Genomic DNA, 25,285 nt, shown 5'->3' with positions numbered 1-25,285 from the left:
ATCTACTGGATCAATACTGGCAGGAAAACTCACATATGTCTGGTTAGAAATGTAAGGATTATTCAATTTCTGGATTAGAGTCAGTCCAAATAAAACAGCACCATTCACCTTTTTCTCGGTTTGTAATTTCACAAATCTTGCATCACAAGTCAGTTAAGGCTGAGTCGCATTTGCCGACTGTTGAGCACTGGTGTATATCTCCTCTCATATTGCAATTCATCAGTTATATAATGGCAGTAAGCTCACTGCTTCATCAAATCAAATTTGACCCCTTTGCATTTTAGGTTGTCTCACTCAAAGGCAGAGAAATCATTCTCTTCATTTGCCACCCACCCAAGTCACCCTAACTTTACCCCTTGCTTTACCCCTCCCACTATCAAATTGATGTATGTACAAGTGTACATATATGATCACACGGTAACTACCACTCTGCGTGCATAGTGAAAATAGCAGTGAGCGGCTGAGCCTTTGAGCTAAACTGGCTCTCTGCCCTGATCGGTGTCCACTTACAATCCTCTCAGTCCTACAACACAGGTAAAAATATACGCCTTCCCGAGTCATGGCCATAAACACTGCTGGCCAAAGCACGGCTGCGGTGGTGATGGCTCAATACTGGGGCCAACACACATTCCATTTGCAGGGGGCTGGGAATGGAGTCAGCCAATTTTCTTTTGTCTTATTTATATTTGTGTACTAGAACGTCAATACTGTATGCATAAGTACTCTCACAACAATGGGAAGCATTGTTGGAAGCATCACACAATGCCAAGTCTGATTTATTTATGGATTTACAAATACAGATCAAACCATTCAGTCCCATTCTGAGCTGCGACCAACAACCAACCCCCTTCGAATTCATCATGGTGGTGATGTCATCAACATGAACCCCTTTAGATGTGGCAGCCTATCTGTTCATGCTGCAGTGAAACGGAGACGGTTTGGAAGCTCATCCAGACCTTATTGTATGTTCTGTAAATTTCACCCTTAGCAGCCATCAACACTGAATGTGTATGGGATTAATAGGATCAAGAGAAGCAGAGAACCCAAAACAACTACTAAGACTGAACTACTAAGAGGAGTGGAAGAAGACTCCAGCAGGTTTCTTAGAAAATCTTGACAAGTGTAAAACCTATAATAACACCACAGGGTTGGCACAGTAAACACACTGAAAACATTGATATTATATTTAACTTTTGTGGCTTCTGGTAAATATATAATATTTGCTTTTTCATGATGTTGACAAGTGAATAGCTGTTGTTTAATAGCTGTTTTTACTGGATTTAATAAATGAAAGATGATCTTTGACTTTTACAGCACAGTGTTTGGGTGATCAACTCGGATAATAATAGCATGATATTGTAGAGTGTGTTCAGAGTAACTGCTATGACATTTCATGCTGGAGTGGAAAACTCTGGAAGCTTTGACCCTGGACCCAACACACTGTCTCCACTGTGAGTATTTGTCTTGCAGGATGTCACAGGGAGTTAATGTCCTGAGCTGAAAGGTTGTTATTATGTTCCATCTTTCAAAGCAAACGGGACACTGGCTCTGAGTCTTTCAAAGCAAACGGGACACTGGTTCTTCTAGCCATGGTCTGAGTTGATTTAGCTACTGTGACAGTTTGTCTAAAACAAGCATCTCCTAGATAGACCTATGATGTCCACATTCTACTGCTGACTGGGGGTCCGCTCTTCTCTTTGTTAAACCCCAGCAACTGTTTGCAATAATGTCCAAATGAAAACACAGAATGTGATACTCCAGAGTCCTGAGTCTTTGATGTTCTCCCATCCCTCCCTGAGTTAAATTAAAGCATTGGATTTGTGAGCAAAATTGAGTTTATTGGTGTGTGAGCGAGACACAGTACTCAACATCCCTCTGTCATCCAGAATACTAATCCTAATAATCCACAGACTGCAGGACTGAACTCCAGCGCATATGAATCTACCCAACCATATGTGAAAGTAGTAGTTGTCGGGTGTGAGTGTGTGGGCTTAGAGCACTCTTTGCGTGATGGTGTGTTAACTCTCTTGACCCCAGAATAAACACCCAGCCCTCTCACATGGGGCGCCCTTGCAGTCAAATGTTTCAGCATGTTTGTTGATGCTGGAAGTGTTAGTGTTTGTGGAAATGGCCAGCTCCTGCACCATATGTCGGATGGCACTGGCATCCAAGGGTCATTACTATGGTCAGTGGCGAGCGAAATAGGCCGAAAGGATGTTTAGCCACACACTTAGATACAGCACGTCAACAGCCTTCAGGCTCTTCCGTAACTTCCCCTGGAGAAAGCTCAGATTACCCAGCCAGTCCCATTATTACCTCCAAAACACATAACTCAGACACATTCAGATAGTGAGTGCTCTCTGAGGGTCAAATATATCTATGGAATGCTATTTACAAGGCAAGATAACAGCAACCAGTCACAAAAATGAAAGTTACTAAACTGGAGATACAGGATTCATTATCATTTCTACTATAGGATTTTGATTATACCGCTACATACATACATTCTGAAGTATGCCTGGCGAAATATAAAAATCACCAGTGAATCAAAACCATAACGGAGAGTTTAACCTGCATTATTTCATTTCGTAAACCATAATAATGCTGGCCATTTTCCTGGATTGCATGAATAACTTAAATCATCAAACACATCTGGAACTGTGACAATAAACAGTATATTTTGACTGACTGGAGTGCACATTTGCATATTGTAGCCTTCTGTAAAATTAATATTACACATATCTGTTTATATATTCACAACAAACTACACATTATTGTACATCTGACATAACATCTTCAAAGCTCACATCCAAGATCTTGACTCTTTTGATGAATATTTCTAAAATAATACAGAAATAAAACTGGAAAGGGCTGGAAAAAAATGGATTACATCAAGGTCTGGTATTTATTAATCTCTTGAAAAATCATCACTGGATCCCAGATTAATACAGAGCAGGTGGAGCAGGCAGTCTGCAAAGTCTTTGGCTGTTCCTGTTTATACTCTATATCTTGTCTTGTTTTATAGATGTGTAATATATTTTAGGATTGAAAGACAGTGAAAGGTTTTGGATTCTGGTGTCTTACTGTAACTTCAAAGTGGAGAACAGGTAAAAACCAAACATGGGAAAAAAAAAAAAAAGAAAATAGGAAGCTGTTTTTGTAGCCAGTGGGAAACTATGCAGTAGCTTTCTTTATACAAACAGGCAAGCTTAATGATGAATGGTGGGTATAATGGTATATTTTTCTTGTTTGATGTTCCTTTCAGAGGATTTCTTTGGGTATTTCTTGTCACAGAGCAGAGCTCACACATGCCCAATGGTTTAGTGATTAGTAGGTGGATTATCTTCCTATCCAAGAATTTGAAAAAGGTTAACTGAAGTTCAACAGAACTATGTAGTTCTGTTTTAGATTTTGAGGTACTGTAAATAGTTTTCCTTCACACCATATCAGTGCTTTACTCTTCCATATAAAGCAGTGAATGTGCCTTGCTTTCCTCTGAATGCAATTACCATTTTCAGAAAAAAAAAAAAATATGGTGCAGCGCAGAGTCCAAAAGTCTCTCATGTTAATTCAAAGAGGCTGATGGGGGTCCGTTCAGCCCTGTGCTGAGTTGAGGGGAAGCAGACAAGAGTGCAGGTGGTCCTCATTCGCTGATTACACACCCGTGCCTTGGCGTGAGGTGCAGATCCATAAAATACGGACCAGGCAACAGACTAATCTGAAAAGGGCTCTGAAGTTTGCATAAAATGTAAGCTCAGTGATGGGATAAAAATGAATTACAAGATTATTAGTTCTACTGGGATCATTTCCAGGCACATACAAGCACCAACACACACACACACACACACAAACACACATACAAACCCTGATCATTACAGCCTGAAACCTGTTTTGACTTTACTCATAACATAAATGTTGCTTTTAGCTTCAGAAGACATTCCACATGCCAAATACTTACATGGTATTTGCTTAGCGAGATAAACATTTGTAAATTGACATCTACGGTATGTTTTCCATGGATCTGCAGAGAAATCATCTTCTCTAACCTACAGGTCAATTTCGGCACAACTTATTTGTTAATACTGGTTTGTGGTGTTGAAGGTTTGATGTGAAATATATATTTTAAAACAAATTCGTGTCAGAGGGGTGCATGCAGGAGAGTGTAAGGCAAAAAATAACCCACTTCATTCAAATTTACCACTATTTCATCTTTATAAATATGACATATCTAAACTCAGATGAAGTTATACTGGTTTGTTTGAATTGCTTTGTTTTTCCATTTAGAAAATGAAAGACAAATTCTGTGGACAGTTTAACACACACACACTCACAATTATGGACAGTTTTTTGTCTGTGGGAGGAAATCTGAGCACCCGGTGGATGCCCATGTGGACACAGAGAAGACGTTCAAAACTCCTCAAAGACAGTGACCTGAGACTAGGTATGAACCCACAACCCCATGACCCTGGAGGTGTGTGGGCAAAATTCCCTTTAAAAAGATAAAAGGCTTAAAGCTGAAAACCAAAGGGCAAATATAAAAGTATTCAGAGTCTGAAATGAAGATCGTAACTTAAGTGGAGGGTTATTACTGTCCATTTATGGCTAATTTAATTTTAAGAGAAGTAAATATGAGAGCTGTGTTCTCAGAGCAGTAAATCCTTTAACAGAATTTATAACAAACCCACATTAAAATGGTGTAACCTGAGCCAGTGTTTAGTTTTGCTATTTGGAAAAATATAATTCCATCACCATCTAGCCCAAGCACCAGTGGGAAGGTATCATTCCCTTTAACATATCCTCAGTGTTTTCTTTTAGGTGCATCAACAAAAAAACACATTTCACAGAGGAAACATGTGCTGAGGTTTGACCATGTTTTTAAATCCCCCAACAGATGCCTGCACTTGTACAAGAAATGAGAATCAATCTCATGCATGGCATTTCCATACACATCATAGTCCAGACATACACACAAGCCATACACACGCGTGTCTTATGGACTCCAGGCCTGGGACTGACAGGGCTTCCTGTTCTGGGTGACCTTGCTGAACACATTAACACTTGCATGTTGTGGAAGCTGCAAAGCGCTGCCAGATCATGAACCTCTCCGCATATCAGCGTCCTACTGCGCTGCCAAATACAGTCGGACAGAAACAAGTGTTGTTCATTTACACACTAAATACTATAATCCACTAATCTGAGGGCAACTGAAGCCAGACACTCGAGCAGAGAGACGCAGCTCCTGTTTCAATATTTTATAACATACCATCTCCAACTTTGATTCAAAACTCAAACCAATGATATGTGCCATATCTATGTTACATAAGGGGGGAGGAGGAGAACTATTTCACCAGTATGTAGCTGCCCTGGGCTAGATTTGCCTTTGGCAGCGTCATTATCCACTAGCCCTGCTAACTTCATGACACAAAATGTCACAGCACGTAAAATGTGGCCTATAACCATGGTGTACTGGATTTTGTTTGTGTAGCCTTTAGCTTGCTAACTAGGCAAGCAGAGTAATGTACAGATTCAAAAGTCACAGGACACCCTTTTTATTTCAGAAACCTAATATCTGAATACCCCTGCAGGTAACAGGTGAGGGGCCTATCTTTTAGGCTATGTCTGGAACATGGCCGCCATCTTGAAAGCCACCATATTGGATCAAGGGCAGGTATTTCCAATGGAAAGTTGGTCATGTAACATATCAAAGAAGACCAGAATTTTCCCAGAAACAGATTGCTGCAAGCAAATTTGCAATATCTCTTGTGGTTCAAATGTTATCAATCCAGAAAATTCAAAACATGTGCTGTTCATTACAGGCTCGTTTTAAGCTCGACCAGATCCTAAATGTTCAGTGCTACATGACAATGCTACAGGAAACAGTGTTCACATCCATTCTGACCAAAGATGGCAATGAGCATTTAGGGCCTGTTCACCCTAGGGTCACCCTGTATGACAGATGAAGAAGCAACTTAACACAATGGGAATCAAAGCTATTGAACATTTTTCATTTATAGTCTCCTTTATAGTCTGTTTTTGAGTTTGAAATGAGTCAAATAGATATGACCTCCGGGCAAGTTCTGTTGCTGATAACAGCACATTTATTCAATCAATTCCTGGCTTCATTTAGGTAGAAAGTATAATAAGTGATGTGCGAGGGGAAATGGTGAGGCCAAATTGACAAGGTCTTAAAACCAATATTGAAAAAGGCAGATAGATAAAGAGAAAGCAGGGCTTCAGCAGAAGCAGTCATATATAGTCAAATATGATCAGTGGTCTAGATGTACATTAGCCATCATGTTACTTACTACTGTGTCAGGGTTCAATTCTAGGGAATTTGCCTTGAGTCCAGCTTCAACACATTTCATTCTGTACAACATTTTACAAGCGAAGCATAAACACAATCACTGATAATTACAATCTATTGAAACCTGCTGTTGTAAATCATTCATAATCTGCAGCTCCACACTTTCAAAAGTAATAAATGAAAACCTTCTACAAATAAACAGGCCTTTACATCTGGCAGTGACTTTTTTTCCAATGCATATTGGTTTCACACTGTTCAAAATACATCAGGATTTGTTGAAAATGTCGCCTTTTTCGTCTATCACCACAGAGCAGGTTATTTGACCATTCTCCGTGGTTAGAAATGGTTTAAAAATACACAGCAGGGAAATGCATTCATTCACGCTGGTAAGATTTACTGGGCAAAAGGGCTGACGAGAAGAATTTCACATCATAGTCACCCTCAGCCTTAAAGAGATCAGGCTAATAAATCAGTCTGTAAGTGTTTTAAAGTGAAAACATTCAGGAGGGAAACAAAGGCTACACTTTTGAGCCCGAACCTGCTCCAAGACCAAGTCAGTCAATGGCAAATTTCCTTTGCTTTGATTCCAAACAGAATTCCTCACACAAAATAAGATACTTTCCATGTGTCAACTAATATGTGACTGTAAAAGCTGGCGTGAGTGATCTGCAAGACATGCTTTATGTGCAATTATTTTCTAATTAAATTGAGTGACATACAGTGGCGACTGTGTTTTATGAGCTGCTGAGTGAATTTCGACAGCAGCATAAATGCAGACTAGCAGCAATGAGTGCTGAGAGAATGGTGTTGATGCTGTTGCACATAAGAAGCAGACTGAAAATGAATTGTGACAAGGATAGGGTCGTTCCAGACCAACGACTGAGTCACATCCGGCCGGCAGACTCCTCTCAATTTAAAACGATGATTGTCTGCTCGTTTTGGCTGGTGCTTTTTGATTTGTTGGAGAAAATTGTTCATAAACACACGGGCACGCTCGGCTGACCACAGGCTACTGACATCAAAACAAACACAAATGAGCCTCTAAGAACAAACACCACGACGGCACAACAGCTTTTGGAAATCTTATTGCCATGATGCACTTTTAAAAGACTTTCATTCTAAACCAAAATACAGGAACGTGTCAAATGTTTCTAAATTCTTTTAAAAATCACTATAAATATTCAAAAAGGGAAAATATTACAATATATCAATCAATGATTAAAAGCAATTGGACAGAATCAGTGACAGCACCACACCACTGGGACACCAAAGAACCTGGCCACTAGAGGCCTGTCTCAACTGAGAACTGATCACATTGCCCTGACAACCCTCTAACGAGGACAAATACTTAACTCTCACTCCATTCCTTTTTGAAGTATCATCAGTATCATCATTTGTGTCAGTCCACTGAGCACTGAGTGTTTTTTTGTGGCTTTTTGGACTCATGCTTGACCCTCTCTGACTTTTACCTTTATAATTTTGCCTGTATTTTTGGACAACTTTTTCTTTTGTAGGCATTTGTCTTGTCATTTGACTGTGCTTTTGTATCACTCATTGTCTATTAAATCTGCATATGGATCTATCTCTACATATTGAGTCATCACTGTCACACAAACACATCGCCGAAAAACAGATATATTAACTGTCCAGGGAGTTGGTGCACTTCGTGTAATGAACCAAAAAGGGTAAATATGTTCCCGTTTTAAGATCTCACACAGGTCGTTTGCATATGGATGACCATGTGTGGCATTGAACGTCCTTGTTCCACTAATCCTTGCTGATTGTAGTTTACTCCCTGTGGTTGGAAATGTTCTTTTTCCTTAATGATTTCCAGTGATGTTCTCCCTGTCTACACTGGGTACAGACCAGTCATTCAGATTCGATATTTTTACATTTACAATCGGAATAAAAACCAGAATCCCTTTGTTATCCCAAACATGTGATGTGTTCCTGAGAGTTGCAGGGTTCTACTCTATTTGGACAGTCAGTCAGGAGGCCAGTATGAGCACTGCTATCTTATTCAAACCTAAGCGTGAGGGTGTATTATGCAGCATTTGAAAGCAAGGCGTGAAGCAGAGGTTTAGGAGGTGCTACAGCCTACACACAAGCCAGACTCTTCAGCACACAAGTAATAGCAGAACGAAGGTGGTGAAGATCAGCATCAAAACTGACACAACCGTAAAAAAACAGTGTAAAAATGATCTGTGTAAAGTTTGTTTAGGTCTTAATTTGGAGCCATATTTGCACTCTTATAAGTACATGGGTAAGCATGAATCCTATGTGATACTAACTGCACCAGAGTTGCACAATGTAAAGCATTGTGCAACTCATTTAAAACCTAAATCTCAGCTTCAGAAAAGAAGTTTCATGAAACAACTAATTAACCCAGAGAAAATGCATCATCGGATCACTTCACTGTGATGTCATGTCAAACAACAGATTTCTTCATTGTCATCATTTTTCCACCAACAGCACACTTTTATTTTTATTTCTTCATGAATACCTTTAACGCTTTTTAACCAATACATCGGTCAGCTCAGCAAAGAAGGGATCAGACACGAGTGAGTCGTAGCAAATATAAAACATTAAGAATGTATACATTTAGCTAATGCTCATTTATCTCAGCCACTGCCCAAAATCCAGGATCATATATTGCAGTGGCGTAGAAAGCACAGTCCCGTTCTCCACTGTGAACCCCAGAATGTAAACAGAATCCACACGAGGTACTTAGAAGAATGAGAGAAGGTTTAAGGTTTAAGCTGAAAATTGGTTTTTTCTTCAGAGCCATACACTGTATACAGTTTTCACAAAACATTAGTCTTACACAACCTGGGCAGATTTTCTGGGAAGCTCCTTGTGAACATTAGATATAAAGTTATGCGTCATCTCTGCAGCTCACAGCGTGGCACAGAAACCAAATCTGTTCTCAGTATTATTTCAGCTTGACAAATTACTGAGCTCCTTTTGAATTTTTGCCACTACCTTTAGCAGCCAGAATGGCACAGAAAGCATGCCAGCTGTCAATATAATACACTCATCAACTTATTATTTCTTTTTTTTTTTTTTTAACATACTGTATGTATTACATTTCATCTATATTCATTTTTTAAACAAAAATATTCTAGAAGCAAGCATCAGCAAATCTCTTGTAAATCAACCCACACACACACACACACACACACACACACCACTAGAAGACCGAACACTAGAACAATGTTAACTACTCTAACCACACCAGTGTTTATTTTCAGTGATGGTAACTCAGGGGTTAGAGACTCAGCTCCCAATGCTGAGGTCAAGGTGTACGTCTGTAGCTGCCACTGTCCTGACCTTGAGCAAAAATCTTAACCTCTATCTTCTCTGCAGGGGTTTCCAGCTAAAAGCACTGAGAAGGATTCAAATGTGGAAAGTGATGAAATCCCAGTCCAGTGAACAAAAATGTCCCATGTTAGGTTTAATAAATTATGTTGCTTGGAAAAATGACTTATAGATAACTAATTAAACAAAGGCGAGTCTGCTAGACTTTCATTATTTTGTGAACACCAGCCGCTTAGTTTGATTTGATTGTTGTTGTTTTTCGTTTCCTTTTCTCAGAAAGGTCACCCTGAAGGCTTCACATCCTTTCAGACCCATAAAGGTGAGTTGGCTTTTCACAGTGGTCATCTGACAATAATTCAAGGCCTGTGAAATTGTTAGGAGTCCCATTTTTCAATATCTTAAATAAATCAACGGTGGTCTCTAATTAGTGCACAGTGCAGGATTTAAGTACCTTCTAGGTTCATTGTCATCCAGGCTGAAGGCTGTAATCAGAGTCAGGTGAGTAGGAAACGGAGCTGATGAGCTGTAAGCATGTGTATGAGAGTGTGTTAGCTTAGCTCAGAGTGTGTATGGTGTAAGTGATTCTGTATGAACTCAGGTTAAAGGACTGACGAAGCGCCTCGTGTTTTTTACACTGCTGACCCCCAGCTTCCTCCAGGGAGCAGCTGCAGGACCTCCACGCCCTGAGATTTAAACGCTGCCCCTCTGCGCCCCCTCCGTCTGACAACTGCTGAGTTGAAAGCCAAATGCTTGCTGTGTTTGATTAAGTTATTTGCTTTTCCATAGGCCAGGCCAAAGGAAGCTCCCCTACTGCTGCTTCCTATCAACAATGTAGAGGTCCCATGTCACACGCACTGGGGACTGGGCCAGACATGCCTGTTTGTGTGTATGTGTGTGTGTGTATATGTGTGTGTGTGTGTGTGTGTGTGTGTGTGTGTGTGTGTGTAGAGCCCTCAAAATAGTCCATGTTTTGCTAAATTCAAATTAATTCTATTTAGGTGTACGCATTGCACATAGTTTGTGTAAACCTTAAAAAAAGCACATTATAGTCACAATGTCCAATGGCAAACACTGAACTTTAGAGCAGCAGAACTCTGCAAAGTGGAACGCAGCAGAATAGCAGAACTTCTCTAATGTTAGCCCTATATTTAGTGCTAGATTTGATGTTATTGACCGGTCTAGTCTTATATCCTGTCAGGATCCATCACTCTGTCTGCCTTATCCAAAACAGTTAGTGTTAGCCTGTCATAACAACCAAAACTCTGATGCCTTGCATCGCAGAAAACATGCCTGAGCTTCTTTATGGTTTTGAGCATCATAACCTTAGCAGCTGAAAAATCTCACATAGTCTAAGCTATTGTTGTTGTGACTGTCTTAAATTCATGGCTTTGGAATCTTCGCCAACATTTGATCACCCCTACTTTTCCACCATAACTTAAACAGTGTGTATATAACAGAATGCATAGTTTATTATAAAAAGCAGCTCAGAGTTAATATTTCCAGTGCTGAAGTTCCAAGGGCTCCAGGCAAAGGACAAGATGATGCAGACTATGTGTCCGCGTAGGAGTCAGTTCACAGACCAAAGTGCCCCAAGAGACAGGACAGGAGTCCTGTGTGTCAGTCTACAGTTTCACTGGTATTTATCACAGGCCAGTCCAGTGGCCTGAGCTAATTATGACCTGCAGGCTCTGTCTGAGTCAGATAAACACCACAATCTGCAAATACTTATGCTAGACTCATCCAATAATAAGAATAATTGTAATCACATTTATTAATGTTTTAGTAATGCTTTGAAGTCTGAATGTTTGGGCTTTAGAGGATGAAGGTAGCCAGAGATACTGAAGCCTTCATGAGAAAAGATAACACAGCTAAAAAGCTTATAATAAAAGCTAATAAGCTAATAACCTTATAGATACCAATTAGCAATTTGCTAACTGCTTGTCTAAATTATTTCACACTTGCCTCTAACCATGCTGAGTTATGTAATCTATAACAGATTTAATTATGTGGTATCTGTTAATAAACTAAATATGCTAACCAGTAGCTATGATATTTCATTTCTTATTAGCATTAGCCTCATAGCTCCAGAGCAAAACTGAACAAAAACCCCACAGGTTTCTTGTCAAATTAACAATAATTGAAGGGGACATTGTGTACGTTAACATATTAATATATTGGCATATAAACAACATCAGCTAGGTACACCATCAGAAAGGTTTGGTCCATAAAAATATTATATTGGCAAAAAAGCACCATAACTCAAAACATACGATTAAATAAGTAAAAAAATATACTATAAACCTACAGAAACAAACTCTTAACCTGTCTGTAAGGACTATCTGTATTGTATCTGAGATGTGCACAGCTGTGAATGCAGTCAGGTCTGTTTTAGTGTTGCATGTGAATGGACCATGTTAAGCTTCTGAAGTTTTTTAGTGCTCCTCAATTCCTGACACATATTTCCCAGCTTGCGCATAGCTGAGACTTGGGTTTCGAAATCAATTAAACCCTTAAATACCTCTGATAAGTTATTGAAACACAGTGACATGCTTTACTCTGGAAGGTGGTGTAAACTGATTGGGGATGGGTTCAATACATTTCTGCAACGCCTGTAGTCTTGGAATTGAAATGCTTTTTATAGTGCATCAAATCCAGAGCTTCTGTCCTCAGAATAAATACAATTATAATCAACTTAACAGTAGTATAATAACAAAGACTGGGAAATGGGCAAGAATACTGCTTGACTCCTTATCAGTTACTTTATCCTCAAAATTAAAAACGGCACAGTTCTAAAGGAAATATGAAATATCTTAAAATGCATGAAATTGTGATTTCTACATCACGCAGCATATAATAAAGTAAAAGCATAAATCAATCTGACGTTGCCTTGGAGTTTTTATTGTTGGTTTGTTTATTTCACTCCACTTCATTTCAATCTTAATTCTGACATGAATGTCCTGACACTTTGATCTTGGGTCTCTGGGGCAATTACACAGAAACTTTATCCAGTATTTATCTTCCAGTTAAATCCCTCAAGTACATTACTGCCCCCTCCACTGGTAAAAACCTGTTTAGCTAAACAAGGATTTAATCTGCATTTACATCCTATTTAAACTCTGTCCCAACCCTTCTACTTAGAAAACACAGAGTGGTCTGGATTGAAGCTTTAGAATTTGCACTTTCAGCTTGTATTTTAATTAGAAAATAAACAACATGAAATTACAATATGCTTGTGTTATGAAAGGGTGAAGAATGTGGCTTGGTGCACGTGTATCCACACATTTCCCCGCAGCCCCTTTATGGTCTAAAACACACCTGTGAAAACTTCAGAAATGTGGCTTTGATTGTCGACCCTAGGACCTGAGTCTTGTCTCTGGAATAACTTGCTCTCATGTTTAATCCACGGTGTTTTAAATCTTAATTTTTGACAATTGTTTAAAGCGATGACCCCTCAGTCCACTCTTACACTCCGACACAGAACTGGACACATCTGACACAGCTTACAGTGATCATTAATCTCCTGAAGAAGCTCCAGAGCATCTCCTAAAGGCCCAGTAGACTGGAGTCCTAACTGCAATCAGCAGAGATGAGTGCGTGTCTAACTCATCTGGAGAGGTAAAAGATTAGAAATGCTTTGAACTCCATACTGAACTGAGCATGATGGGATATCACAAAGCACCAATAAAGGAAATCAACTTCGAGATGTTTTCAACGTAACTTCTGACCCAGGTCTCCTGATGATCTCTAAACAGTTTGTTTTGACAAGGAAACTAAGGGCTGGGAGTCATTGATGTGCAGCAACTTGACAACTATGGCATTAGCTCTTTCATGTCATGGCAAAGAAGCACTTATTTTTGTCTATTAGCTACTTAAAGGGCTTGGACATACCACCAGGTTAAATACAATATTATTAAATATTAAATATTAAATACAATATTAAATTGTATTTAATAATTTTTTTATTTAAGAATAATTTGGCCTTTTTTTGGCACTTATGATAGCAAGAAAACTGTAGTTGTGCTATCTTTTATATTATATTTGATACCATTTTTATATGAAATAAAGTACATTTCAAGTCATGGTTTAAAAAAAAATCAGATTAACATAAAAACTGAACTTCATTCCCTGGCTCAGCCTCTCTTTTTTTTTTGTTTTGTTTTCTTTCAGACTGATTTCTAAAAGATGTACCCAAAACAGGAAGTCTTCCTTTCTCAGATTTAAGGAATAACATGATACAACAAAAGGCATTCATATTTCAGAGCAACACAGCCAAGCTCAAAAGCTTTTATCTTGCAGAGATTTGTAAGAACAGAATTTGCAGCAAAGCCAGCGTAATATTTTGTGGTTAGGTTTGTAAGATGCGACTACAAAGATGCAAACAAAACAAGGGCTTTGTTTAACTGACTAACTGTCGTAAGATGTGGTGGGTATCTGTCACTAGAATTTCAGTCCCTCAGCATCTCTAATGTCTTTGTCATCTTCACTCACAACATATGGAACCATCTTCACAGCAGATGGGTCTCGGAAAGCATTCTTTGGCACAGAAATGGAGATGAAATTAAAGGTTCGCAGATCACAATGGTGGTGAAAAACGTAGGTGGTGATTTTTGACAGAATCTAGTAGCAATTTTGATTATGTTTTTAATGATTGCAGTCATTTTTAGGTTTTTTAATGTTTACAGTTTTATAGGTTTATATTGCAGATCTATTATCATTCAAAGGGATAAGAGCCTGGTCTTCTATGAGTGGAAATAACTACCTGCAGACACTGAGAAGAAGACCACTGAGTGGACAGACATATCTAAAAACTTTGAAAGCACCTTTTGCCTGTTTTTACAAATTTTTATTTTTTTATAAAAAGTATTTAAGATGTTGGTTTTTTTCAGTTTTTAAAAGAAATAGAGGTATTTTCTTTATTCTTATGATGCAAGTAATCCTAAACACCTTCAGTGATGTTAAGGTCTGGGCTTGGGTGTGTTCAGTCCATTGTTCTGAGAACAGCAGCAGCTTATTCCTTTGATTTTCAAATTCTCCGCTTATTTGTCAATATAATTTTGTCAGTAAATATTCCTTGAGAGCTCTACATTTTTTCAGACTTTTAGCAATAATTATCCACAGAACTAAAAGTATTCTGCTCCATCTACAAAGATATTATGATGAAACATAGTTGTGTTATAAAACATAATGCAGACCTTCTACGCCAGAATTTCAGTGTTTTCTCATGACTTCATCAAAGAAAGAGGAAAATTGAACTAACTGGCCTTTGCTCATAACAATTCCAGGGAATTTTGCCTGAGATCAAATGGATAAGATGCAGGAGAGTAGGAGCATACAGTCGAGGCATGTGATACACACTCAGCTCATGTTTCCTGCAGCTCTGATGGAAAGCACAGAGCCACAGAGATCTTCAGAAAGTTAGAGGAGGAGCAGCTGCACATTCTCAGCGCAGCTTATGCAACATCCTTCACATAAGGGTGACATGTTTATTTTGCATAAGCTCTCATCATCAGACATTCACACTAACTCATGATACAATACACATCTCAATTAGCACTTCAGTCTTTGTTTGGGAAACTTCAGCTTGTCTGTCATCCTCAGAGAGTGTGCAGCCAATTCCTAAGCAGGACCATTTGATATATGTTATAAAATATCAGTCTGACTTTTTATTATTGATAAATAAGTGCCTGCATGGGTTTTTCTTCCGGGTGACTGTCTGTGAGTAGTGTGGTGTGTCCTCCTTGTGTCTGCGTGGGTTTCCTCCAGGTGACTGTCTGTGAGGAGTGTGTTGTGTCTTCCCTGTGTTTGCGTGGGTTTCCTCCGGGTGCTTCGGTTTCCTCCCATGCACCAAAGACACACGTTGGTAGGTGGATTGGTGACTCAGAAGTGTCCGTAGGTGTGAGTGTGCGAGTGTGTGTTGCCCTATAAAGAACTGGCGCCCCCTCCAGGGCGTATTCCTGCCTTGCGCCCAATGATTTCAGTTAGGCTCTTGACCCACCATGACCCTGAACTGGATAAGAATTAAAGATAATGAATGAATGAATGAATGAATGAATGAATGAATGAAAGTGCTTTGCGAATAATATTTGCCAATTAGAAGTGAGCACGTGCAATGCCCAATCAGTGTGAGTTTCGATCCTTGGTGATGCCTCAGCCATCTAAGACCTGGAGTCCTAAGAGATCACAATTGTCCTCGCTCTCTGGGTGGTGGTATGAGGGCCTCGTCCTTCCCTGCATCACCCAGCATGGGCATCTGTCACCTGATGTGACATATCTGGTCACTCGGTGTTATCCTCTGGCATTCTGGACTGGCTGGTGACATTGCCTTGGCAGCAGTGCAGAAAGAAGAAAGTGGCTGTCATTAAATGTCTTGGAAGGAGCACATTATTGTCCTCATCCTCTCAGGGTTGTCAGCATTGTGTGTGAGAGGATTAATTCAGTTAAAAGCTAACAGAGGGACCTAGGGACAACTAATGACAGAGTGAAAGTTTGACAAAAAATGGGCAATTATATACGCTTTTTAAAGTACAGTGAGTGATGGTACAAACGATAGAGTAGAGTGAGTCCTGGAGTATCCAGGGTCCAAACAGCCAGGTCCAAGGTAAGGGTGAAAGGTCAGTTAATGTCCCTGTGGGGCAGGCCAGGGGCAAATACATACAACAACGACATCCTGTCCAACAACCAGGGTGCAAGAAAGAAAAAACCTAATGCACCACACCCTTTATACCAGAGTATTTATAAATATTCATATCAGAATCCTGTCAATTCTATACACTGCCTCCTAAATCAACACTTAATCAGGTCTGTGCGTCTGTAACAAAGACCTGGATGAGGTCTTTGTTAGATTTGTAAGATTTAGGTGACTACAGATTTCTAAGGTTTGTTAGCAACATTAGCCCCAATGGCTTCAATGTAAAGAAGCAGAATGTAGACACCTAACACACCTTGGATAATCCACAACATCTGGGTTAAACTGTGTAAATGTGACTGTAATATAGCTTTAATGAAGAGGTCTGAGGGTGGAGTGAATGCTGAGCTACTGACAGCTGCACTTTGAGGGTGTTAGAGTCATATAGAGCAGGGTTAAAAAAACATAAACACACAGCTGATTACATACATATTAAATCTGCATGTGTCTGAGAAAATCAGAAAGACGGAGAAGTGTTTGTGAGAGAGAGAGAGAGAGAGAGAGAGCAACAAAGACAGAGAGAGAAATAGAGATTAAGTACAGTGAGTGAATGAGTAGGAGAATGAGAGAGTATGTGAAAATAGTACGTGAAGATAAACAGAGAAACTGAAAGGGTGACCATGATAGAGACAAGGAAAGAGATAAAGAGAGAAACAGTGATGGAGACAGAGAGAGAGATAAAGAGAAAGAGAGAGAAGAGATAAAGAGAAAACAGTGAGTGAGTGACAGAAGAATAGTGTTACAAAGAGAGAGAGAGAGAGAGAGAGAGAGAGAGAGAGAGAGAGAGAGTTTGTGTGTGTGTGTGTGAGTGAATGAGTGAGAGGGAGAGCGAGAGAGAGGGAGATCAAAGGAGCCTGTTTTTCATCCGAAACTCTCCTGCTCACTCGTCTCTGAGCTGATGCTGCAGCTGTTGCCGTGGTGATATCCAGACGTTGCTCATGTGGAGCTCGGAGATAAATAAGAAAATAAACAAGAGCTTCAGCTGCCAGCCAGGAAAAAAGCATCATTTAGGCAATCATTCCTTCTTTTCTTGTTTAAAGCCCCCCTGACACGCTATAATTCAGCACTTGGCTCCTATTTGGAGGCCGAGACTCTGCTCTGTGTCACTCGTATTTACGGCTGAAGTGTGTGTTTATGTGTGTGAGAGTGAGTGTGAGTGAAACAAAGATCATATGAAGCCTGTTATTTCACTTTGTCTCATACAAGCATTTTATGATATGCTCTGATCCTGAGCTCATAACTCATTTACCCACGCAGGCTCTCGCTTGAGAAACTGGAACCTGGAAAGTCACTGAACAAAGAGGTCAATATGGAGAATTAATTCATACCTAAGAAACGTTGTTGTGATTTTGGTGTCAGAACATTTCTCTGAAATTAAAGGTGCCACATGTTTTATTGAGCAATTTTATTCAACATTTGGTTCCCTTAAGAAACTGTACACACACACTTTATGATCATCTATGGGCATGCTCTCCTGGCTTAACGTCTCTAAATCCTCACAGCACTATTGTCTCTAACAAGGAGAGAAGAGTCTATATCTGCAAATACTTGTACGAAAGTATGAGTAACATAATAAATATAACCCAGTTACTGGGCACTTCTGGCCTTTACTCTGATGGACGTGTGCTGTAGTGAAACATGACAGTGCTGCTTTTGAAAGCTATGAAAGCTGTAGTTTTCCCACGACTCCAGACAGATGCTGTTTGAAGCGCTGTGCAAAACTGGACAGTAGCTCAGCTGGACCCAAAACCCTGACTGGGCAGGGTTGCCATAACCTTCTTCTTGTGGCACACCCACAAAAAGATGTGACAGGAATATGAGAGAGATTTTCTGGAGGGCTGGCGCCCCGTCTCAGCGTGAGGAGAGCTGGGTGGCTGCCACAGTTCTGCAGTATCCATGGTGTTAGCTTTAGTAAAAGATTATTGCTCTACTAATCTCTGTGCCACATCAAGAGTCTCAAAGAAACAGATCAGATCTCTTTATGACCATGAGACATTTTGGGCTAAATGTGGGTTGGAATGTAGATTTAATACCAAGAGTGTAAACTGAGTGTGAAGTTTCTATAACTCCATACTGGGTGCCATAGTTCATAAAGTTTCATGACACCTGCATAAGCCTTTCATGACAGCTGACATAAATAAACATAAACATTTCATAAAGGCTTATTACACCAAGCAAAGTAATGTCAACTTTCATTTTCCAGTTTTTTTATTTAAAAATTGCTGATTATTAGCTAAATGTCAAATTTTGGAAAATATATCACATGTAGAATTGATGTAGGGAGAGTTGTAAGTTGGCCTGAAAAATGCAGAAAACAGCCACTTTAAAAAATTATAATTTTTTTACTTACAAATAAATAATGTGTAATTTTCCATAGGTTAATATTTTAGGCATCAGAAAAAAGTAATAATTTATTCGGTTTATGGTGTCAATCCTTTTTTTGTACCAGTGGTGATACTAAAGCGTCCATGTTGTTGTTCTTTAAGATGTCACTGGCGAAGGCCATCTGGGAAATGTAGTCATCACATGAACACGCGACAATCAGATGAATAATAATTCAAAGTGGAGTGGCTTTGTTAAGCTGCCAAAGACGACATGTCTGAGCGCTCGTGAAAGAAAAGAAGTTGATGAAGAGAAATAAAAAAAAGTTGAGTCCCATAAGAGCTCATAGCTTTTGATTATAATTGAGGCTCTGACAGCTGGAATCTGGAAGGCTTTTAAAGGCATGTTGTTCATGTAAGCGTGGAACACAACAAGTAAGTAAAGCAGTGTGTTGAACGCATCTGCAATGGCCTTGTCTTTACTAATCACTCACACACTGCTAATGCTATGACCTTCTGCTGCAGACATGTTCATTAAAATGTGCGCTCTGATTCAAAGCCGTCTACGATTAAAGTGATCGTACGAGGGGCTTGTTGAAATAAGAATTTTCTTTCGGTCTCAGTGATGACATAGTTGGGAGAACAGTGAATGTGTAAAATTAAAATGTCTTTATATTTACAAAGTTTTACAATTTTCCACATTATAACGAAGAATGTTATGAAATAACGGACAGTAAATAACACAGCTCCAGGGGCCTGGAGGTTGTGGGTTCGATTCCAGCTCCAGGTGACTGTCTGTGAGGAGTTGGTTTGTTCTCCCCGTGTCCGCGTGGGTTTCCTCCGGGTGCTCCGGTTTCCTCCCACAGTCCAAAAACACACGTTGCAGGTGGATTGGCGACTCGAAAGTGTCCATAGGTGTGAGTGTGTGTGTGTGTCTGTGTTGCCCTGTGAAGGACTGGCGTCCCCTCCAGGGTGTATTCCCGCCTTGGATAAGCGGTTACAGATAATGGATGGATGGATGATTATTCAGTTATGAAAAAATACAAACCTATATATTAGATTCTCCAAAGTATATTTAAAGCAGAATTCATGATAATGAAAAACTGAAAGTCAGTGAACTTTGGACTAGTACTGCCAATTAATCACACGAAGCTTGTCCTGAACAACAAACTCCCTCACGTTGTGAATCATCATTATTATGAGGCTGTTTCTGTTTACCCTGAAGCAAGAATGAGTGAACAGCAGAAGATGATGGAGGAAAAGCATTTCTCCACCGAGGAGCAGGTCGTATCCATTTCATCTCTCCATTCACTCTCCCATCACTTAGCAGGGAAACACATGACAGCTCATTACGTTTCCCCTGGAGCAGGGCGGCTGTACAAACATTGTGGAGATTTCTGATCTCTCGGTGGGGTAGGACCCTTAAAACAACCCCCTCCAAATTCCCGTTCTCCACAGGCCACGCTTGTGCTGACCAGAGCCGTCCAACAACCTCCTGCAGTACTGTCCCTCTATCTAATATCGCTCTCTGAGTCAGGGAGGCAAAGCCTGGCCCATATTCAAAAATCCTGCAATGGCAGCTTGAGTTAATCTTCAGTGAAATGGACGCACAGCCCACTGTAGAATGCCAAAGAACAACCAGCGTCGGTGAAACGAGTTCTTACCGACGAAAAAACGAAACGAAAAACGAAAAGTCTTACAACTGAAATTTGAGGTGTGGAAAAATAAATGCTTAAAAATACAAAGACATACATTAAACTTTTCACGATTCTCCAGGCTTTTGTCTTAATGTAAATATCTTTTGCATCCTTTCCAAACATTTTATTTAAACTTTTATTTAGAAAGTCTCAATCCCTCATGCTATTTACTGGTAGCATGAATTAACATCAAAGGACACTAGGCTACTACAGTAAGACAGTAATGAGCTGAGGCTTGCAAGTAATCAAGCTTTGTGGTTTTAGAGATCTGATGCTGAATACCGAGACTCTAAAATAAGGATTAATCTGGCTGAGACTCCCACTCACTCTCTCCCTCAGATCATACACTCTCACACACATTCAGATAACAGAGGTCCAGCCAGAGGTTTATTTTGAGGGGTGTTGATTGCTGTAGATTTAATGGACTGCATTTTGCTTGTCTGGCCCCTTATGAACAGCAGCATTACAAATATAGAGCAGTAGTATCACGGGTTCAGTCTCGTTTTATACATTCGATAAACCAGGGAGTTGTACGACATCAGATTCGCACATGAAGTCAATTTTAAAGTACCACATTCAAATACTACGTTATTTGATTATATAATAATACAAACCGGATTCCAAAAAAGTTGGGACACTAAACAAATTGTGAATAAAAACTGAATGCAATGATGTGGAGGTGCCAACATCTAATATTTTATTCAGAATAGAACACAAATCACAGATCAAAGGTTTAAACGGAGAGAAATTTATAATTTTAAGGGAAAAATATGTTGTTTCAAAATTTCATGGCGTCAACAAATCCCCAAAAAGTTGGGACAAGGCCATTTTTTACCACTATGTGGCATCCCCCCTTCTTACAACACTCAACAGACGTCTGGGGACAGAGGAGACCAGTTTCTCAAGTTTTAGAAATAGGAATGCTCTCCCATTCATGTCTAATACAGGCCTCTAACTGTTCAATCATCTTGGGCCTTCTTTGTCGCACCTTCCTCTTTATGATGCGCCAAATATTCTCTATGGGTGAAAGATCTGGACTGCAGGCTGCCATTTCAGTCCCCGGATCCTTCTCCTACATAGCCATGATGTTGTGATTGCTGCAGAATGGGGTCTGGCATTATCTTGTTGAAAAATGCAGGGTCTTCTCTGAAAGAGATGACGTCTAGATGGGAGCATATGTTGTTCTAGAACCTGAGCATAGTTCTCTGCATTAATGGGGCCTTTCCAGACATGCAAGCTGCCCATGCCACAAGCACTCATGCAACCCCATACCATCAGTGATGCAGGCTTCTGAACGGAGCGTTGATAACAACTTGGGTTATCCTTGTCCTCTCTGGTCCGGATGAAATGGTGCCACAGTGTTCCATAAAAAACTTCAAATCATGACTCATCTGACCCCAGAACAGTCTTCCATTTTGCCACACTCCATTTTAAAAGACCCCTGGCCCAGTGCAAACGTCTGAGCTTGTGGAGCTTGCTTAGAAATGGATTCCACTTTGTACTGTAGAGTTTCAGCTGGCAACGGCGGATGGCACGGTGGATTGTGTTCACTGACAATGCTTTCTGGAAGTATTCCTGAGCCCATTCTGTTATTTCCTTGACAGTGGCATTCCTGTTTGAGGTGCAATGACGTTTAAGGGCCCGGAGATCATGAGCATCCAGTAGAGTTTTACGGCCTTGACCCTTACGCACAGCAATTGTTCCAGATTCTCTGAATCTTTTGATGATGCTATGCACGGTTGATGATGATAACTTAAAAGTCTTTGCTATTTTACGCTGATTAACACCATTCTGGTATTGCTGCACTATCTTTCTGCGCAACAATGGTGGAATTGGTGATCCTCTTACCATCTTGGCTTCAGAGAGACACTGACACTCTGAGAAGCTCTTTTTATACCCAAGCATGTTGTCAATTGACCTAATTAGTGTTAATTGGTCTTCCAGCTGTTCATAATATGCTCAATTTCCTTTTTCCAGCCACTTATTGCTACTTGTCCCAACTTTTTTGGAATCCGGTTTGTATATATTATAATAATATGTAATATTAATTAATGATATTTAGTTGAAAAGTCAATATATAATGACTTTATTATTTATTCTAGTTATTGATTGGCTTTCCATTTGTATTAGTGAGTCCAGATATGGCAGATATGTTCAATAATTTAACTTTTTCAAACAAGGCATTATATATTGGTTTACTTGGTAAACATTACCTGGATCCATATTCCTGCCACATCAGTGTTAGAAAATAGAAACTGTACAGGTGTATGTGTGAAAACAGCATGTTCAGCTGTTGTCTTAGTGTCCAAATGTTTAACTTAGAATAAGTTAAAATAAACATATCATAATATAGCATATTAAAAACTGCACTGGTCTATGGTGTAATTCTCTCTCCTAATTGAAATGACTGAAGACCAAAAGTATCCTTGAAGGTACCACTCCAAAGTTTTCAAAATATGTCAAAAAAATAGGACTCTTATTACTGTTATTCTTTCTGAGCTGGTCTATAGACAGAATTCAAAACAAGACTTGAGTAAATTCAAATATCATCATTGTCAGGAGGATATGTCAGGGTAAGTTAATGTAAAAACCAAAAGAGGACACAATGTGGAATACAAATCTGATGTGGTCATGTGGCTTTACTGAGAAGTGCCAGAATGGGATTTTTACCATTACAGTCACTGATCAGTTTCCTGTCACTATTCTCTTTATTCACTGGGCAGAGGGTCAGAGGCTTTCTTAATGTAAAACGTGCACCAAAATGTGTTTACACTAGGAATGCAAACTCTTTGAATTCAAAAGGAATAAAGATCAAATCTGAGAAATAACAATGGAATAAGTAATAAGGCTTATAATGTGAACATAAGCCTTCATTCCATGTTTCCATATGTTTATTGAAATATTCTCTGAAATATTATAAAAACCAGCATGAAGCAGAAAGTATAATTCTCACTGAAGCTTCATCAGCATCAATCATGTTTTTGCTGTTTTCATTTTTGTTTTTTGAACCCTCCCACTCAGTGCATCTCTACAAAAAAAAACACGAAGAGCTGGCATTTCTGTCCTGCTTTCTGACATTCATGACCACATGGACCCAATTGTGGTTAAGGATAACAATGTACACTGTCAGAATTTAGCAGCCTGGCATTTAGCACTGACCCCCCAGTGCTGCACCAGAATAAAACAGATTAAGAAGTTAATGTTCAAAGAGTGTTGTGACGGCTGCACAGACACACACACGCACACAAACAAACACATTCACACCGAGCCAGCACAGCTCTTCACCAGTGACGCAGAAGTGTTTGGCCGATCCTGTCGGGCAGTGCTCTCTGAGGCAAACTGTAGCTAAACTAAACTGAGAACCCCCTGGAAACCTGGAGAGTTGGGTTAGAAAACAGAATGAGGCTCTAAAGCACATGTTGCAGTGCTTTGAGAAGATGAGAGAAAAGTTTCAAGGTGTCGGAAAGATCCCTTCTTCCTAATTTCCTGAGCTGTATTCCCAGCCAGAACGCAGGTTGCCAAGTGTTGAAAAGATCAGCATCCATCATCAGAAAAACAGACATGCTGAAAATTCTCCACTTATTAATAAATGGTTTGTTTTTCTGTTTAATATTCTCCACTGTAACATAGCAACTGTAACATCTAGAAAGAATAATCAGATAAAAAATGAGCAGTGTCTTCATCCAGTGACAACATTACCCAGCGTACATCTGGACACAACACTGCTGCCTTGTTCTAATGGGGCCATTAATCTGGCCTGGACATGTGAGGTGACTTGAGTATGTTTGCGTAACATCCCTTTCTCCCTTTCCTTTACCCACTTACACTTTCTCTTTACTTTCTACATCTTTACCCTCACTCTACCACTTAAGCTCACTGCCGCCCTGAAGAGAAGCACGTCTTTATTTAGAAATATACAGAACAGACAAAGTGACTACCATCAAATATCAGTAGTACTTGGCTGTGAGACATTTATTATAACGCTATACAAGTCCCACATAAACTTGTCTGACATACAGTACAGTGGCAGTGACCCTGAACAGGATAAAGCAGTTACAGAACAATGAATAATGAAATAATTTAATGTCATTTAATATTAATGAATGATCAATATTTAGGTGAGTAAAAGTACAGTCTGAAACCTTTCCATTTTTACTGCAAACCTTCACAAAAGAGGTAATGTACAGGTATTTTATTGTTCACTAAAGGTAGTTTTACCGTGATTTTAAAGTCCAGGTGTGTTCTCTAAAGGTAAATTACATTCTCTGCAAACACTACACAACTCAGGAAAATAAAACAATGAAGACCTGGACATAAAAAGGTGCATCTGAGTCAATGCAACTTACAAATCTACAATTAACATAGTACCACAACAGTTACAGTTTTACTGAAAGTGTCCCCCAAATAATTACAATAATTATTAGGGGACTGATAATATTAGAACACCAAACATTAACATGTAGCTCATTTTGAGAAAGCACATTATATTCCCACCAGAACCAACCCCAGGAACGACCTGTAACCCAGGGGTCACTTGTGAAACAATGTGGAAATGGGGATCAAAAGCGTCTGAATAATTCGGATCGGAACTATTTTAAGGTCCAGGCCCAGCCCATAATAAGCCATAATGGGTAATGGCTGACATAATGCTTTCCAAATAAAGACCATACATCATTGTCAGCCCTGGGCTCTGTTTGTCTTTGTAGTTCCTGGAGGCTCACAGTGCTGAGGTTACAGAGAACGAGGCGCTCTGAACTTCAGGGTCAGTTGCAGTGGACCGTGGAGATGTTCCACAGCTAAAACTTGGCTAAGTCCAGTACCTTACAGCAGTCGGTCACATCTTCATGGAGCTTCTGGACTGGCCAAGCTGCAGCGCCACTGAGCCAGTGGCACATTTGACTGACACAATTAACTGAGTGCATTAACTGACCCCAGATTTCCTTCTAATGAGAGAATTCAG

At 39.7% G+C, this 25,285-nt stretch overlaps 1 protein-coding gene across 1 annotated transcript in view; it reads right to left on the bottom strand.

Annotated features, from left to right (window-relative positions):
- col23a1a (collagen type XXIII alpha 1 chain a) overlaps window positions 1-25,285 on the bottom strand; it is a 108,526-nt gene that overhangs the window by 33,904 nt on the left and 49,337 nt on the right. The gene's annotated exons all lie outside the window — the stretch shown is intronic.

The sequence above is a fragment of the Hoplias malabaricus genome, chromosome 17 (genome assembly GCF_029633855.1).
Source record: "Hoplias malabaricus isolate fHopMal1 chromosome 17, fHopMal1.hap1, whole genome shotgun sequence".
Classification (NCBI taxonomy): domain Eukaryota; kingdom Metazoa; phylum Chordata; class Actinopteri; order Characiformes; family Erythrinidae; genus Hoplias; species Hoplias malabaricus.
The sequence above is the reverse complement of the archived record's forward strand: the minus strand, read 5'-3'. Positions and strand labels throughout refer to the sequence as shown.